The sequence below is a fragment of the Microcebus murinus genome, chromosome 14 (genome assembly GCF_040939455.1).
Source record: "Microcebus murinus isolate Inina chromosome 14, M.murinus_Inina_mat1.0, whole genome shotgun sequence".
Taxonomy (NCBI): domain Eukaryota; kingdom Metazoa; phylum Chordata; class Mammalia; order Primates; family Cheirogaleidae; genus Microcebus; species Microcebus murinus.
Genome location: NC_134117.1, coordinates 31,045,398 through 31,061,424, shown reverse-complemented (window position 1 = coordinate 31,061,424; position 16,027 = coordinate 31,045,398). Strand labels below are relative to the sequence as shown.

The 16,027-nt window shown below is 41.8% G+C and overlaps 1 protein-coding gene across 4 annotated transcripts in view; it reads left to right on the top strand.

The window, feature by feature from the left end:
• PLCE1 (phospholipase C epsilon 1) overlaps nucleotides 1-16,027 on the top strand; it is a 288,193-nt gene that overhangs the window by 70,120 nt on the left and 202,046 nt on the right. The window contains exon 1 of one of the 4 annotated variants that reach the window (XM_076009964.1): nucleotides 14,268-15,468. The exons of the other annotated variants lie outside the window; for them this stretch is intronic. The gene's annotated coding sequence lies outside the window, so the exon portion shown is untranslated. Of the gene's footprint in view, nucleotides 1-14,267; nucleotides 15,469-16,027 lie in introns of those variants that run through there. 4 annotated transcript variants of the gene reach the window in all.

Sequence of the window (16,027 nt, the reverse complement as noted above, 5' to 3'; positions counted from 1 at the left end):
GTTATCCGCTTAGGCCCCTGGAGGTATTTAAATTTTTGACCTATATAGACCAAAGCTTAGAAACTCTTCAGAATGTCCCCTTCAAACTTCCATTTATTTCTTTATTCTCCTACAAATAGACAAGTTTTTTTTTTTTCTTTCAAGCATCAACAGTGACACTACTTGTATTATGAATTTTTGGTAGGTTTCATTCCTAGAATTGCAATAGAGTTTACTCTTTTCATTTCTCATGTACTGATGAGGGTTAGATGACTGTGACCTGATGTCCCCTGATGGCCCTCCTCTTTGAGCTCTCTCCAGAAGTATCTACTCACCCACGCAGAATCATCAGTGAGCAACGTGGAGACCACCGAAGAGCCTGTTGCTGATGGGGAGGGGGCTCACACCACCTTCCCCTCAGTCACAACAGACCCCTCCCCTGGCATTTCCAGTCCCAGAGTCACCTCTGCCAGGTAGCACCAGGAATTCTTCATCTATTCCGTGACCCCTACTTCCTGCCCCAGGGAGCTCCAGCTCACTTGGCCCCTGTCTTTATCCAGATTCCCAGCCCAGACTTTGAGCATTTTCTAGGAGTGTAAACTCCACCCCTGGCCCCACCTCAAGCAGTTAGTACTAGTTTATCTTTAAATGAACATTCTGTCAAATACGTTTTTCTCATATCATTATTTAGATTTTATATAGACCAGCATAGGTTACTAATCAACATTTATATTGCCTTTTCTATGGGTATACGTGTTCTGAATTTCAAATAACTGACTTACAGAGTTCTAATGATGTGTCTCAAGTCATGTGGAGCTCAGTGAGGACTGGAAGTTGTCAGGAATGGCTTCATGGAAAGTGGTGTTGAGTTAGACCTTGAGGGGTGTGTAGAAGGTCAGACAGGGAGATATTCCAGGTGGAAGAGTGAAGATACAGAAGTAGAATTGAGAGCAAACAGTGAAAAGGGGTATTGAGAAGAATACATGTTGGGAGAGTTTTTATGGCTCAATAAATGGAAACTAATTGATGATTTAGTTTGTTTCACCTTCCCTTTTACTTCAGTGCTGTAAGTCAGGGATGGCAATCCTGAGTACCTGTGCAGCCACCTACCCACTGCACCTGTGGCAGATGTTGCTAGTCACCATGACATGAGCTACAGATCCATAATGCAGCATCCAGGAAGTTCTACCAGTTGATCAGAGTTGGCATGCAGTGTGAAATCCATTTGCTATCTGTGTCCTGAGTTTAGTCAACCTGGTAATTTTTGTCTGTAAATGGGGCTACTTTATTCAGTAACTTTAGTAAGTGAGAAATGTAAATACTCATTTGTAACAGCATTAATATAATTTTTCAAATATTTTATGATACAGTCTTGCCAGGATATACATTTCATAGTGATACACCAAACCCTTTTAACTAGTGCTTAAACATATTTGCTTTTAGGTGACATTAGTCTAGTTAATGATGTTAATTGCTTTATTTCCTCTGATCCCCATTTTACATTGATCCAATTTCCAGAGATTGAGATTGACTTTTTAAAGAATAATTTTTATAATACTGAGACAGCTATATTAATCGGTTCTAGTCCTCTCTTATCAAATGGACAATTCGTGCTTTCATGACATGTCTGCACATCATGTTTTCCTTAACATCAGTAGGATTTCGAGTGTCTGGGCTCCTTGCCCCTGTGGATTCCCCTCTCTGCCTGCCTTCTCCCCCTTCTCCTCTTGGCTTCCTCCTTATCTTTCAAGAACTGGAGCAAGAATTATCTTTCCTGAATTTCCATACCCACCATCACAATTAGTCTCTCTCCTCTTAGTTCTGTAGCACTTGTTTTGCACCTTTAGCCGAGTGGCTAGTTTGCTGGGGACATGCCCACCTCTCCAGCTAGACTGGTAGCCCCTGGAGGGCAGCATGTGCCTTGTCATTTTCTTCTTCCCATCATCTAATACCATATAGGCACCAGATGCATCTTGTCTTAATGATTGACCCCCAATGAGACATTTTTGGTAACAGCAATAAACCATCTTAAAGTGCCAGGCTAGTAGAATTTTCATTTTCTTTGAATGTTTTCGTGTTCATGCTGGTTTACTTGAGAACATATAATTGGTATAAAATTAGGTGACAAATCCATAAATGTGGATTTGGGGATTTATTTATGTTGGAAGATGGAATTCCACTACCTGACTTCTACTGACTCAACTGCTGGCATTCTGGTTTTTGTAATAAAATTGCTGTCATGTGAAAGCATTGATCTTGGTGTCTAGCTGTTTTGAGCTGAGCCTACCCTTCATCTGAGTGAGGGGAGTATTTGGAGCATCTGGCTGAAAACATGCATGTCATGAGACAAATATGCTGGCCTTTCTGTTATGACAACAGATGATATCCTCTTCCTGAATGAAGTGGGAAAGGCAGGGAGTTTTGGGGGACCTGCCCCGTGACCTGGGGTGAGGGAGTGACGCTCAGACGTGTCCTGCTGCCCAAAAACTCCCTTCCTCTTGAGCATCAGCCTTTGCCTCAGTTTTCCATACAGGAAATGGGTGGAAGTCAGTGGAATTGTTGAGTAATAAAAATAGTTAACACTCATTTCCTATGAATCAAGCACCGTGCAGAATACATGAGCTCCTTTAATCCTGAAAACAGCCCTATGAGGTGACACCATTAGGATCTCCACTGTATAGGAAGAGGAAATGGCAGCTTGGAGAGGTTAAGTGACGTGCTCAAGGTCAACTATTAGTAAATGGAAAAGTCTGAGACTCAAATCCAGGTCTTTCTGACCATGGGGCCTGTGGTGGATTTTGTTTTATTTTGTTTTTTAACCTTCATGTTAAACTGCCTTTGTCGTAGCCCTGGAGAACCTCATAAATGGGCTAAATAAATAAAATGGATGGGGGGGTATCCTTATTAGAGAGAGTATTTAGCAAGAAGTTAAAATAATGATATTATGTGTTTTCTGGAGAGAATTCCCATCAGCCCAGAGTAAAGGCAGATGCTATGAAAACTGTACAATGGTTGATTTGATCAATACCTTGAGATCTTTTGAATCCAATTACGCTCATTCGACTGTCAGGTGATTTCTGGGCTGTTGCTCCAGTGCAGCAGCAGAGGTCAGAGGTCAAAGGGCTTGCAGGATTGGAACAGGTCAGTGTGAATAGAACGTTTGAGGGTTGTGCTGCCTTTTCCGCACTGTGCATTGTTGTCTTTTTTCCTACCAGTAGGTGGAAATAGAACTGAATCTTTCAGCACTTGCTCTTTCAGCTGAAACCTGGCAGGATTCCTTTAATTTCTGCCTCAAAGGAAAAAAAAAGGAACTAAAAAAAAAAAAATTTTTTTTTTAAAAAACAACCCAACATCAGGAGAAGTTTAGAGTGTGCAGTTAGAGGATTGTTATTCTGCAGTCAGACTGCAATACTTCCAGGCTGATGGTGAGATAATGGCTTTAGTCTCTTAGATGGCCAGCGTGTGGGAAGCAGCCACTGGCAGCCGTGGCTATCCTGTGGGCTCTGCTGGACACCCACCTCGAGTGGGGGCTTTTTCCCATCCTGACCACACATCGTTTTCCAAGACTGTTTCCTCCAGTTTTAAACCTTTGCTCTTACTGTCAATTTGTGTATCATGTTTATTTTCGGAAACTACGTTTCTGAAATTAAAATGGACCAAGTTGAAACAGCACATAAAAGGATAAAGTAGAAGAGGAAAGCCTCCCCTCACGGTCCCCTCGCCTTCCCAGTGTGCTCACTATCAGATTTTTGCATAGCTCTCTAGACTTTTTCTATAACATAAACAATTATACATCGCCATTTAAATGAAACTGGCATCATGTCATAAATGTTATTCTGCCTCTTGCTTTTTGCACTTACTGATGTATCAGGGCTGCCCGTGAATATGGATTAGCTCTAGTGGTTCCCAGCTAGGGGCAGTTTTGTCCTCCAGATCACACTTGGCAAAGCCTGGAGACATTTTTGATTGTTACAACTGGGGTGAGGAGATGCTACTGGCAGTCTAGTGGGTAGAGGCCAGAGATGTTGCTAAACACCCTACAAGGCACAGGGCAGCACCACCCCATACCCCCAACAACTAATTATCCAGCCCCTAATGTCCAGTGCTGAGGTCAAAAAACTCAGGTAGGTAACCTCATCCTTCCCAGTGGTTGTACAGTATTCTATACCATGAATTTCTTATCTTGTATTAATTGACCGGTAGTCACTTAACTGTTGTTTTAAACTCATTGCTATTAAAAGTGATGTTGCAGTGTACATTGTTTTACATCTTTGTGTACTTTGAGATTTTATTTCTGTAAGATAAAGACATAAAATGTCTAAGTATAAGGTCTTTTTTTAAGGTAAAAAGTGACTTTTTATATCCCCAATCTCTAATTCATAGGTCTAAAAAGTAAGAGGCCTAAACCCAAAAGTTTTAAAACTTATAGCAAACAAAGATTTTGATGGCAAAACCTTACTTGAACTTATTCAAGGCTATTTAGTCTTTATTCCATTTAATACGAGTATTTAGACACTTTTTGCAGAAATATTAGTTTGATTATGGGATGCTGTCTCAGTCTCTGATGGTGGTGTTATATAATATATTGGTATAGGCATCTCATTGATTTTTTTTCAAATCTGAAAAAATTGATTTCTAAAGCTCTTTTAGCTTTTTGATAAACATTGCCATCTGATAAATTTATTGGTATTAGAATAACAGTTTGCTTCAAGAGTTTAATATTATAGTGATGTGCATCATTTGGTCCTTAATAATCCTCATGTGTTGGAATGAGCAGATTGAGGTGACTTCACTGGTTTTGTTTGCAGCATATAAAACCCCCCTTTAAAGGTAATTTTAGTTCTGTAAAGAAAAGCTGCAAGTTTTCAGGTCATGGTTCTTGCCTTGTGGTTTTTCACACAAATTAGCCCCTCAGAAAACAAGAAGCATGGTCTTGAAAAGGATTTTTTGCTTATTATTTAAAATATTGGTAATAGCTACAATATATTGTGTGGTTACCATGTTTGATGCTTCACAAACATTACCAAATCTGACCTTCACAACAATGCCTCTAGGAGGCAATCTTTTTATCCTCTTTTATCTTAAGGGAATGGGCTTCTGGAAGTTGAGGCCTTGTGCAAAGTAACATATCTGGAAAGAGGCAGAGAACCCAAGCCTGCAGTTGTATGTGCTGCATCCTTCCCCAGTGTCATTCCAACTTGCTTTCCCCCCATGTGGACAGAGTCTTAATATTTCTGTATTGGTAGCATTAAAAATTTTTTGAGAAAAAAAAAAAATAGTCCCATGTTGCTTTTTCTCTCAAGGGGTGGTACTTGGACTTGAGGGCAAATAGGCAAATGTCACTCAAGTCAAGTGGATATTTTCATCATAACATTAAGAGAAAGTCGTTGGAGCAAATCTGAGGTCACAAAGCTCTCCCACCGAAGAACTCCAGCATGGAGCGTCATGTGAAATGAGAAAACATTAATGTCCTCCCTGGAGCCTGGATTTGATGTGCTATTACGATAAAGCTTTCAGTTACATTTATTTCTCTTGGTTTAATCCCAAGAAGATGTCAGTTTTCATTATGAAAACTGCAGGTGTAAAAACTATTATCTTCTGTTCTCTACAGCACAGCCAATCCAAGAACCCGCAGGAAAATTTTTTGCCCCAAGCCAACTGGAATTTCTGACTCCTGAATTTTTTGTGTGTGACCAGTTTAGGCTGAGGTAGCGTCCAGGAAGGATGCTCCTAGGTTAATTTTTTTTTTTTTTTTTTTTTAGCTGCCTCTGACGTGATCTGCTTTGCTGTCTCTTGGCTCTAGGGATTTCTTCAAGAAGCAATATGCAAGGAACGTTCCTATTCCTCGGCAGAGTCTCCAGTGTTCCTTCCCCACTGTGTCCTCTGGAACTCAATCTAACTGACTGGTTTTCAAGTTTCAAGTTTATAATTGATTTACTACAGTGATAGGGAATCCAAGGGTATGAACTGTGTACAGATCAGATAAGTACTCTTGTTATTTCTTTGCCTGCCAGGCTTTTATTGCTGCTTTCAAATGTCTTCCAACTTTTTACCCATGGTCCTCCACCTTTGGTGAGTTCTCTCTGGTTCTTTGGTCTTTGAGAAAGACATAAAGACACCCCCTTCAATCCCTCATTGAAATGCCCTTTCTCACAGCAGCCCTGAACCTTTCCTGGAGGTTACTTTAGATTCCACACTAACACTTCACAGGTCTGAGCTCCTTTCTGCCTCAGGGCCTTTGCACATGCTGGTCTCACTGTCTGGGACACACTCCCCTACCTAGCAGCCTGTTTTTACCTAGTTGTTAACTTCAGTTTACATTTTCAGGGAAGCTTCCCTAGACCACTGAATCCTTTCCCCTAGCCAAAGTAGGCTTTTAGTTGTAATTGTTTCATGAGTCTGTCTCTACCATGAGATTGGACATGCTGTTAGGCCAGGAACCAGAAAAATTATTTCAGCGCAGTAACGATTTGTGCAGTGAATGAGCAACCAAGGCCTAAACTTCTCTGAATTCCCAGTCAGCTCTTCTGCTTTAGACTTTACTGTCTAGACCAACATTTTCTCTAAAATGTATGTTTCTTCGCAGCATTCACCTGTCTTTTCTGCTAACTGCCATTCTCGGCACAGCCTGCCCTCTCAAAATTGGATTTCTCTGTTCTGTTGTTTTGCCTCAATATATAATATCCCAGATGAATGAGAGATTAAAATTGTAGATTATCTAATATATCTAAAACAGGTTGTTTTAGAGATAGTTGGTTTGCTTGTGTTTCATTATCGATATTTTCAAGAATACCAGGAACAGAATAACAGAATAGCTTATGACAAATAGCCACGTACCCACTGCCCAGACTTCCAAGTGTCAACATTTGCCATGTTTGGTTCAGATCCTTTGTTAAAAGAAATAAAATGTTACAGAGACAGTTGAAAGCCCCACCCTCTTCTCTTCCTTCAGGGTAACCACTATGGGGACAACTGCCAGACATGTTGCTAGAAAACTTGTAAGTGGTGGTAGAAAATTTGGCATTTTGGCTAGTATTATGTGTGGGAAATGTTATGTCACTCTTGTTTTTGTTTATATTTTCCTGATTATTAGTAAGGTTAAAGGTTTTTCATGTTTATTGGCTATTTGGGCTCCTTCTGCAAATCGCCTGTTTATATCTTCTGCCATTTATCTATTTAGTTGTTTGTCCTCTTTCTTGGTTTAGAAAGTTTCTTGTATACTTGGGTCATTCTTTCGCTTTTTATATGTGTTGCAAATGCGAATTTGTAATACGTAACTTGTTTTTTAGTTTTGTTTATATTATTATGTGTCATAGAAATTTTAAATTTCAATGTGATCTAGTTAACATTTTCCTTTATTTCTGCTTTTTATATTTGGGTTAATAAATCCTTTCCTATGCTCAGATTATAAAGATATTCTCAAAATGTTTTAAATGTTTTTCTTTTCATATTTTATTCTTTCATTCATCTGGAATTTACTTTTGTAATTAGGTAGAAATCTAATTTATTTTAAGCTGCCACATACAGTTGGGTGTATTACTTCCTTTGCTGTCTTTACACCTCTTGCTAGTTTTTCTTGTCTTATTACAATGCCTAGTACCTTCAGTAGAGTATTAAATAGACATGTCCTGAAGCATATACTAAATCCCTTTTAATTTGATTACACTCATAACCAATAATGTAGGTATGGGTCAACTTTATAGATGAGGTGACTGGAACTTAGAGCAGTTAAGTGACCTTTCCAGGGTCACACAGCTAGGAGGCAAATAACAGAGCCTGGATTCAAACCCGTGTCTGAATGACCTCAAAGTCTAACTGCCTGTACTGCCTCTTGGTCACAGATGACTTAGGGGAGAGGTATCCCTTCCCACCTTGCCTGCTCATGCCCTGATCTTTTATTTCCAATAAGGAAAGAAAATTTTATTGAAGTGATGTCAGAGAAGCACTTCTGGAGTGTCTAAACGAAACTAATAGACCTTGTTTGGTTTACACCTGCCAAGAGTAAAGAACCTTATAAGTATGAAATAGTTCTTATTCCACTTGGGATAAGTATTGACTTAGGTAACATAATCACATTGTGGTGGACCTTCAGAAACAGGGAGTAGATCTTCACAGCAAGGTAACATTCTGAGGAATATTCACAAGTAACTGAAATACCTTCTCTTCCTCCCTTCCTTCCCAGCCTCTATCCATAAAAAATAGCTGAGGCAGCTTACAAAGACCTACCCCAAAAAAGGTAAAAATAAACAGATGAGAAAATCCAGGCAAAGAGAAAATAAATATGGTAACATATAAAATAATTCTTACCTTAGTGTCATTTGCTAGAGTTTGGCCACAACATAACCCTAAGCTTCCTAGCAACTGAAGCAAAGAAAACCTGTCCAGCTACACAATTCACAGTGGGCATGAGATGAAAATAGAATAGTTGCTAAGGGGACTCAGTGTTTCCTGACTCTGAGGCTGGAGAGAAGCTTCTGCTATGGCCCTCACGCAGGGGCCCCGTGTGACAAAGGGGACAGTGCTCACCAGCATCTCCTCATTAGTGGGAAGTGCAGCTCACCTGACCACACTCCCCTACTCGACCCTAAGCTCCTTGAGGGGGCAGCCACCACATCTATTTTATTCTTCATCATATACCTGAGCCCAGCACAGTACCTGAAACATAATAGGTCCGCATAATGGATTTTTTGAATGAATGAATGTTATTTGCAACATCCGTCAATAAAAGCCAATGTCTGGATACAAAAATCAACTGTTTCTCGATATATGAGCACCGAACAATCTGGAAGTGAGATTTCTAAAAATTCTGTTTCCAGTATCATCAAAAAACAAAATGCTTACGAGTAAATTTATCCAAAGAGATGCAAGACTTACACGCTGAAACTATAGAACATTGTGGAAAAACCAATGGCAAAACCTTAGAGCAAATTTATTAAAAGCAATTCTATGTGAAGTGAAAATGCTGAGATTTTTGTGTATGTGGCTTTCTGATCATCTGACTTGATCAAAAGCTATAATTTAAATTTTTAAGAGGAATCTTTGGGCTGAACATATTTTTTAGCAATTCTCTATGATTATTCCTTTTTGCAACCAAGCTCCTAATAAGAAGGAATGATAGAGAATTGGAGTTTACTTCTTGGTCAAGAATCTGAAGTGTGGCTATTACATGTTGCCAATAAAGGGTGCTTCTAGGAATTAAGATGGGCCCATGCTATATGATACCATTATTGCTTTGTGAATTGTAAAGGTGTATATTGGGTAAAATAACATCAGGATGTATGTGAAAATGGCAAACTGCCTCAAATAATTAGTAGTATATAATTCATATTAAATACCCTTAATATTACTGATTCCAATCATTAATCTGTATTCCTATATCTAAAAGGATATCTAAAAGCTGATGTTGTTTTCATCAGCTAATTTTTATTGAGCCCATAGTATGTGCCTGCCACTTTTCTGAATAACTCTATAAAGGAGGTATGGTTATTATCTTCTTTTACAGAAGAGAAACTGACAGCTAGGGAGGTTAAGCCACTTGCCCAGGGTTGTACACTAGCACGTAACAGAGCCACAAACTGCACCCAGGTCTGGGCACCCATCTGCCCTGCTGTGCTGCCCCTTGGTAGCAAACAGCAGTTTCCTGTGATTGCCTAGAAGTGTTTTTCCCTTTGGGTATGATGCACGGATCGACTTTGGGGGCCTCGTTTGATTTTATACTGAGGACACCACAATTAAATAATTGTCCCAATTTTGAAGTCATCTTTTCAGATAGACTCCCAGAACTCCAGAGTAACCAAGTACGTCTTTATGACATTTGCCAACTGTTGGCCTCAGAAAATTTATTGCTTTGACAGAGGCCTGGACACAGCATGATAGCCAGACTTTGTTTCTGCTTAACAAAGACTTTCATTCTGTAAAGGTAACTGAGAGTTTGTAGCTGAGACCTCAAGCTCAGGGCCAGGCGCGGTGGCTCATGCCTGTAATCCTAGCACTCTGGGAGGCGGAGGCGGGAGCATCCCTTGAGCTCAGGAGTTCAAGACCAGCCTGAGTGAGACCAAGATCCCATCTGTACTAAAAATAGAAAAAGTATCTGGGCGTGGTGGTGTGTGCCTGCAGTCCCAGCTACTTGAGAGGCCAAGGCAGGAGGATTGCTCAAGCCCAGGAGTTTGAGGTTGCTGTGAGCTAGGCGCTGATGCCATGGCACTCTAACCCAAGTGACAGTGAGACTCAGTCTCAAAAAAAAAAAAAAAAAAAAAGATGTTGGGCTCTGGAGTCAATGGACATGATTCAAGTCTTAGTTTAATAATAAAACCTTCCATGCAGTATTATTGGAAGGATGAAAGGCACTTAGCACACCATGGGGTACTTAGAAAGCTTTTAAGAATGGTAGCTGCTAAAACACACAATTTTTAAAAACTGGACTTGAGGGCTAGGAGTGCGTTTGGACAAGCAGCAGTAGCCCCAGCAGTTTAGACTGAGAGCATCTCTGGGCTGCAGAGCCTCCTGAGGCCACCTGGAAGCTCTCCAGTCTGGACTTTGAACATTTCAACATTAAAATTTATTTTTAACCAAACTTAAAGAAAAGGGATTCCCACAGTATGAAGGAGGCTGCTGCAGTCTTGCCATTTCCCATGGGGAAGGGGCCGAGGGAAGCTTCTTTTTGTTGTGGAAGAAAAGAGGGGAGAGGGCAAGAGTTTGGGGTGGGGGGAGAACTGGACTGACACTGAGTCTGGCCCCCAGCCAGCTGTCCCTTTAGCCCCCCAGGCTGCTCTTTCTACTTCTGTAAAACCAGGGGGCTGGACGAAAAGTCCCTTCCAGTGCTGACCTTCTGTGAAACCATAAATGCCTGCCTTGATCTACAGTTTAATGTGAGCCCTTGGCTTTTATGGAAGGGCCAGTAAGTCTGGGCTGTTGGAAAGATGACGCTTTATCTTTTATCCAAGCCTAGGGGAAGGCTTTGTCCTTTATGTCACCTGGAGCCCGCATATCCCAGCTTTAAATTCCTCTTAACATGTGGAGCCTGGGAAAAGCTTCTCTTGCTGCCTGCACCCTTCCACTGTTTCTGATTGGATGATGTCAGTGGTACACCTCGGGACATTTCTCTCATTAGCCTATTTGGGAAGAACCTCGGAGTTAATGTAGTGATTGCCAATGATGGCTCCCGTCAAACTACTCAGGTCTCTAACTCTGCCTTAGACCTGGATGTTGTTGTTTAATTTTACGTACTTTAATATAGAAGCCACATCAAAATCCTTTTTGATGGATCAAATCCTTTTTGTGGCATTAAACAGGGGATAAGTCATCCGTGCAGAATGACACAGTAAATAGATGCAGAGATGCATGAACACTCGCCGCTGTCAGCTGCACCCCTTCTCCACGTCAGCTGCTCCTTCTTCACTCCTAGCAAGTCTGAAATGACAACAACATTAACAAGTTAAGATGTATTAAGGACCTCCTCTGGACCAGGCACTGTTCTAAGCGCTTTACATGTATTTTATCATTCAACAATTTTGTGTTTGGGGATACTATCATTATCTTTATTTTAAAACAAGGAAAATGAGGCAGGTTAAGTAGCTTGGCAAGGTCTCACAACTAGTGAGATGCCATCTCCTTCCTTCGCTAGTGGTGGACAGGCAGGACAGGGTGGGATGGGGGTACATTAGACCCAAAAATCCCTTTGCTCTTGGAGGTCCTAGTGGCAGAGAGGCCTTTGGCCCATCTGGTATTGGCTTGTTTATGTGGCTAATTAGTAAGCCAAGCACAAGCAAACAACAACCAGGAACAAGACAAGGAGTGGGATGGAGAATTTATGGCCATGGAAGACTTGAGAAACCTCTCTGGCTTCTGACTATCTTGAGATCTACCCTGAATTCCAGTTGGTTCTACTGATGTAAGGAATCTGTGGAGTCTCAGAGACATCAGCCCATTTTTTGGAATATGTATAGGGGTAGGGCTGTGGTTGGGGGAGTCTTCCTCAGGCAGCCCAAATTCCTTTAGACTTAGGCACTGTTTGGAGGCCAGTTTGGCTGCAGGGTGCTCTACATGTCCATCAAGGCGCCCTGTTCACCCTGAGAAAGTTGTAGAGACATGCCCCAGGGGTTGCCTGACTTCCAGAGCCAGCACTAAAGGAGGAACAAGTCAGCCCATTTGGTCACAAATCCTAAACAGTTCCCATGTGGTGGAATCTTCAGTACTTACTCCTCTTAGCACTGAATGCAAGAATGGCCACGAGTAGGGGCAGGATGGGAAATTGTAGTGGCCAGTCATGTCCAGCTGATCACCCAGGGCCTGGCTTGGCAGACAGACTGGGCAAGGACAGTCTTAAGTTGGCCATTGGGCTCCAGTGGGAATGTGCCCAGGGTCAATATGCAGGTGTCTAAGTGTGACCAAGTAATAAGACAGTTTTCAAAACAAATAATCTAGCATTTGTACATTCAAAAGTAACTCTCAGTCAACAGATATTTACGGAGCCTCCCCCTGTGTCCAGCTCTGTGCCAGATGCCAGGGGCACAGCATGAGGAAGCTGATTGGAGACCTGCTGACCGGGAGCTCACAGCGAGCAGGCAGACAATGGGTCTGCAGGCCGTGGCTTCTGCTGGGTTGAGTGCTGTGCTGGGGAAGCCTTGTCTTCGCTTTGGGTGGCTCAGCCTTTAATCTGGAGATGGTATCATTGCTCGAAACATTTTCGAACTGCCCTTTGGGAATTGCCTTTGGAGCTGGTCTGGGCCACACAGGAATATCCATCTTACTGTTTTATTTTATAGCCACACCTAGCTTGTGACCAAAAATGGTATTGCCCAGCTTGATGGCCCACTTAATTCCCAGACTTGGCTCTGATTGACTTGCCTGTGAGCCAAAATTGTATCCACCCTCTAAGCATAGATATTTACCACCACTGAGCATGTTAGCAGTAATTTCTCACTTGCCCAAGCTCCCATTGTCCTTTATGTCTTTGTTATAACACTTTGCCCATTCTTCCCTGTGGCAGAATTACCTCCTTCTGCCTCTGTTCTCCTCACTAGATGGGGGGAGCCTTTGGAGAGCAGGACCACATGCCTACCCCCTCTGCAGTGTCCAGCATGGAACAGATGTTCAAAAATGTGCAGTTACTGTAACTGACTGCACAGAATTGCTCTGAGCAACAAGAGTGTTGTTGATTTGTCCTCTTGTCCCCAGGCATGGCCCTATGCAAATCATTCATTCCCTCTGATCCTCCATTTCCTCATCTGTGGAATAGGGATAATAATACTTGCCTCATGGGGCAGAGGGAGTGGGAGGATTTTATAAGAAGTGAGAGTATTCATGTAGTGCCCTAAGCGTAGTACCTAAATGGGAGTGATTATTTTTATTGTCATATTAGAGTGAATTCTCATTTGGATGCAGAAATTCTGATTTAAAAAAAAGAAAATCACTCACCCAACAGTCACATAGTTTAAACATCATTTGTCATAGAAAATTCCTGCTGGAAGGAACCCTAGAGCCTGGCTAAGAGCAACCTTCTAATTTTATTGAGATGTAGAAAGGGAAGTGGATTGACTGAAGTTATACAACTGGTTCATGACAGAACTAGGCCAGGCCAGAGCTCCTTTTATGTGGCATTTGATCCTTGCCTCTACGTTTGGAGGTCACACCTTCTTTGTAAGGGCCTTGCACTTAGTCCAGGAGTTCTAAATCCTAGCACCTCTGGGCAACAACAGCCAAGGATTTGGGATATGCATTTGGGGAGTTATAAGCACATGCTTCCCACACCTTTGTGTAGTAACACTGTGTCCCCCTTGCAGAATGTAGAGCACACTGTGGTTGTGTGTACACAAAGCTGGCAGGAGCAATGTAGGCTGGTGGTTAAGGACTGTGCCACACAAACCTGGTATCGTTACTTACCAGCTCACCACTGCCTAACCTCTCTGAGCTTTGCTTTCTTCATCTGTAGAACAGGAACAGTGACAGTATCTACCTCACAGGATTGTTGTGAGGGTTACGTGGGGTAATTCATGAAAGTGCTTACACTTTCTTGTTTACATGGTAAACAATTTTTAAAATTTAGTAACATAGCCGGGCGCGGTGGCTCACGCCTGTAATCCTAGCACTCTGGGAGGCAGAGGCGGGCGGATTGCTCAAGGTCAGGAGTTCGAAACCAGCCTGAGCAAGAGCAAGACCCCGTCTCTACTATAAATAGAAAGAAATTAATTGGCCAACTAATATATATAGAAAATTAGCTGGGCATGGTGGCGCATGCCTGTAGTCCCAGCTACTCGGGAGGCTGAGGCAGGAGGATTGCTTGAGCCCAGGAGTTTGAGGTTGCTGTGAGCTAGGCTGACGCCACGGCACTCACTCTAGCCTGGTCAACAAGCGAGACTCTGTCTCAAAAAAAAAAAAATTTAGTAACACATCCAAAAACAAAAATCTACCTTTGGCATGCCCACCAGTCTGTCTCAAGCTGACCTCTAATCTGCCAGGAATCCTTCCACGGGCTCTCTCCCTAGCAGGTGCTAATTGACAGACTCTTTCCCTGCTTTAATCCCTTTCTCATCCAGCAGCAACTTTCAGATCTCTTGTCCCTCCCCAGTTGGGGACCATAGATCCTAACTAATCAATAGTGGTTGCCCATCAGGAATGGGGCTGGGAATCCCTGGGTTTTCTCGTTCATCAATAGTTATAGGAAGGAAAATGAACCAGTGGCTTACACAAACAATATCTTTCTTGGGAATTGTCTTTACTTTGAAGGCACTTAGACCTTTGGGGGGCTCTGGGGTCTTGCAGCATGGCAGGTGCCCACATACATCGCTGGATGGATGCTGCCTTCTGTTATTACCCCCTTGATACCAGGTTCTTTGCACACAAATACACTTTGGGTTCTGTTTGGTACCTTTTTTTTTTTTTACTTGACTAAAACAATGGGTAATTGGGAAGTTCTGAGTTTCTATTTAGAAAACATCGTTCTCTTGATCGGTGGAGAATAATCCAAATAACCCTAAATTTACAAAGGTCAGCATAATAAAACCCAAGGACAATGTTTTTTTCCACGTAGAAAAGTTGTATTTCATGGTGGTTGTTGCAATGCCCTGACTCTGGATTGTGGGCCTCCCTTGACTTGGATATTACATCATTTCACTTCAGCTAATGTAAACACTCACCACCCTGCATGTTGCTGGATTTTTAACTACGATTTGAGATTGGGCTTCGTTCGGTGGGTTGTTGTGGTGATTGATGGTTTCAGAAGGAAGTGCAGCAGGAAGAAGCTTTGCAGGAATGGAAGAGGTGAGGCAGCTCCATGTGAGATTCTGCAAAAGGATTAAGATTTGGCACGGGCTTGGTTTCTGTGCAGCCTCTTAGGCAGAGAGCCCCAGGAGAGGGAAGCAGGCTGTCAGCTGTGGCTTTGCACGCTCTCAGCCTGCCTTGAAGGTTGGTTGGCTCTTCCCTCTCCCTGAGGTACCTAATTTTACCTTGTTAAAGGATGGATGTGGATGCTGGAGGCTTAAAGAAGACCAGGTAAGGGTTCTTGCTGTCTGAGAAATCCCCGTTTTCTAAATGCATGGGATCCTGGGGGACTGTGGTTTTACTAGCACCATTATGCAGTGTTAGCCAAAGTACAATTCCTCTGAGACATTTTATAAAGAGGATCAGAGAAGTTTCTTTCCTTGTTAAGAAAGTTTCTAAAATGTTTAAACCCAAAATGTTTAAGTATAGAGGTGCAAATTTTTCTTTCACTGAAATCACGACTTTGAGATTACTTGTTTCCATTTTAATCTACAAGATCTTGAATGTATCTGGAGGGTTTATTAAATGTTTGTTTTTGCTCCTTTTGCAATGGCCTGTGGTATATTATGTATCAACATTTAGTATAATGAAAACTTCTAATTCATTAGATTCTTCTGGATACTAGCTTTTGAATAAGTTGCTCTTCATTTTGCAGATTTAATTGGTTTTCTTTGTTTTTTTACCTTTTGGCTTCTGTGAATCTGATACTGGTTAGAAATATCCTGAAGCATAACTAATTTTTAAGAGGAAGAAAGTATAATCAGACGTTAAATGCAAACATATTTGATAG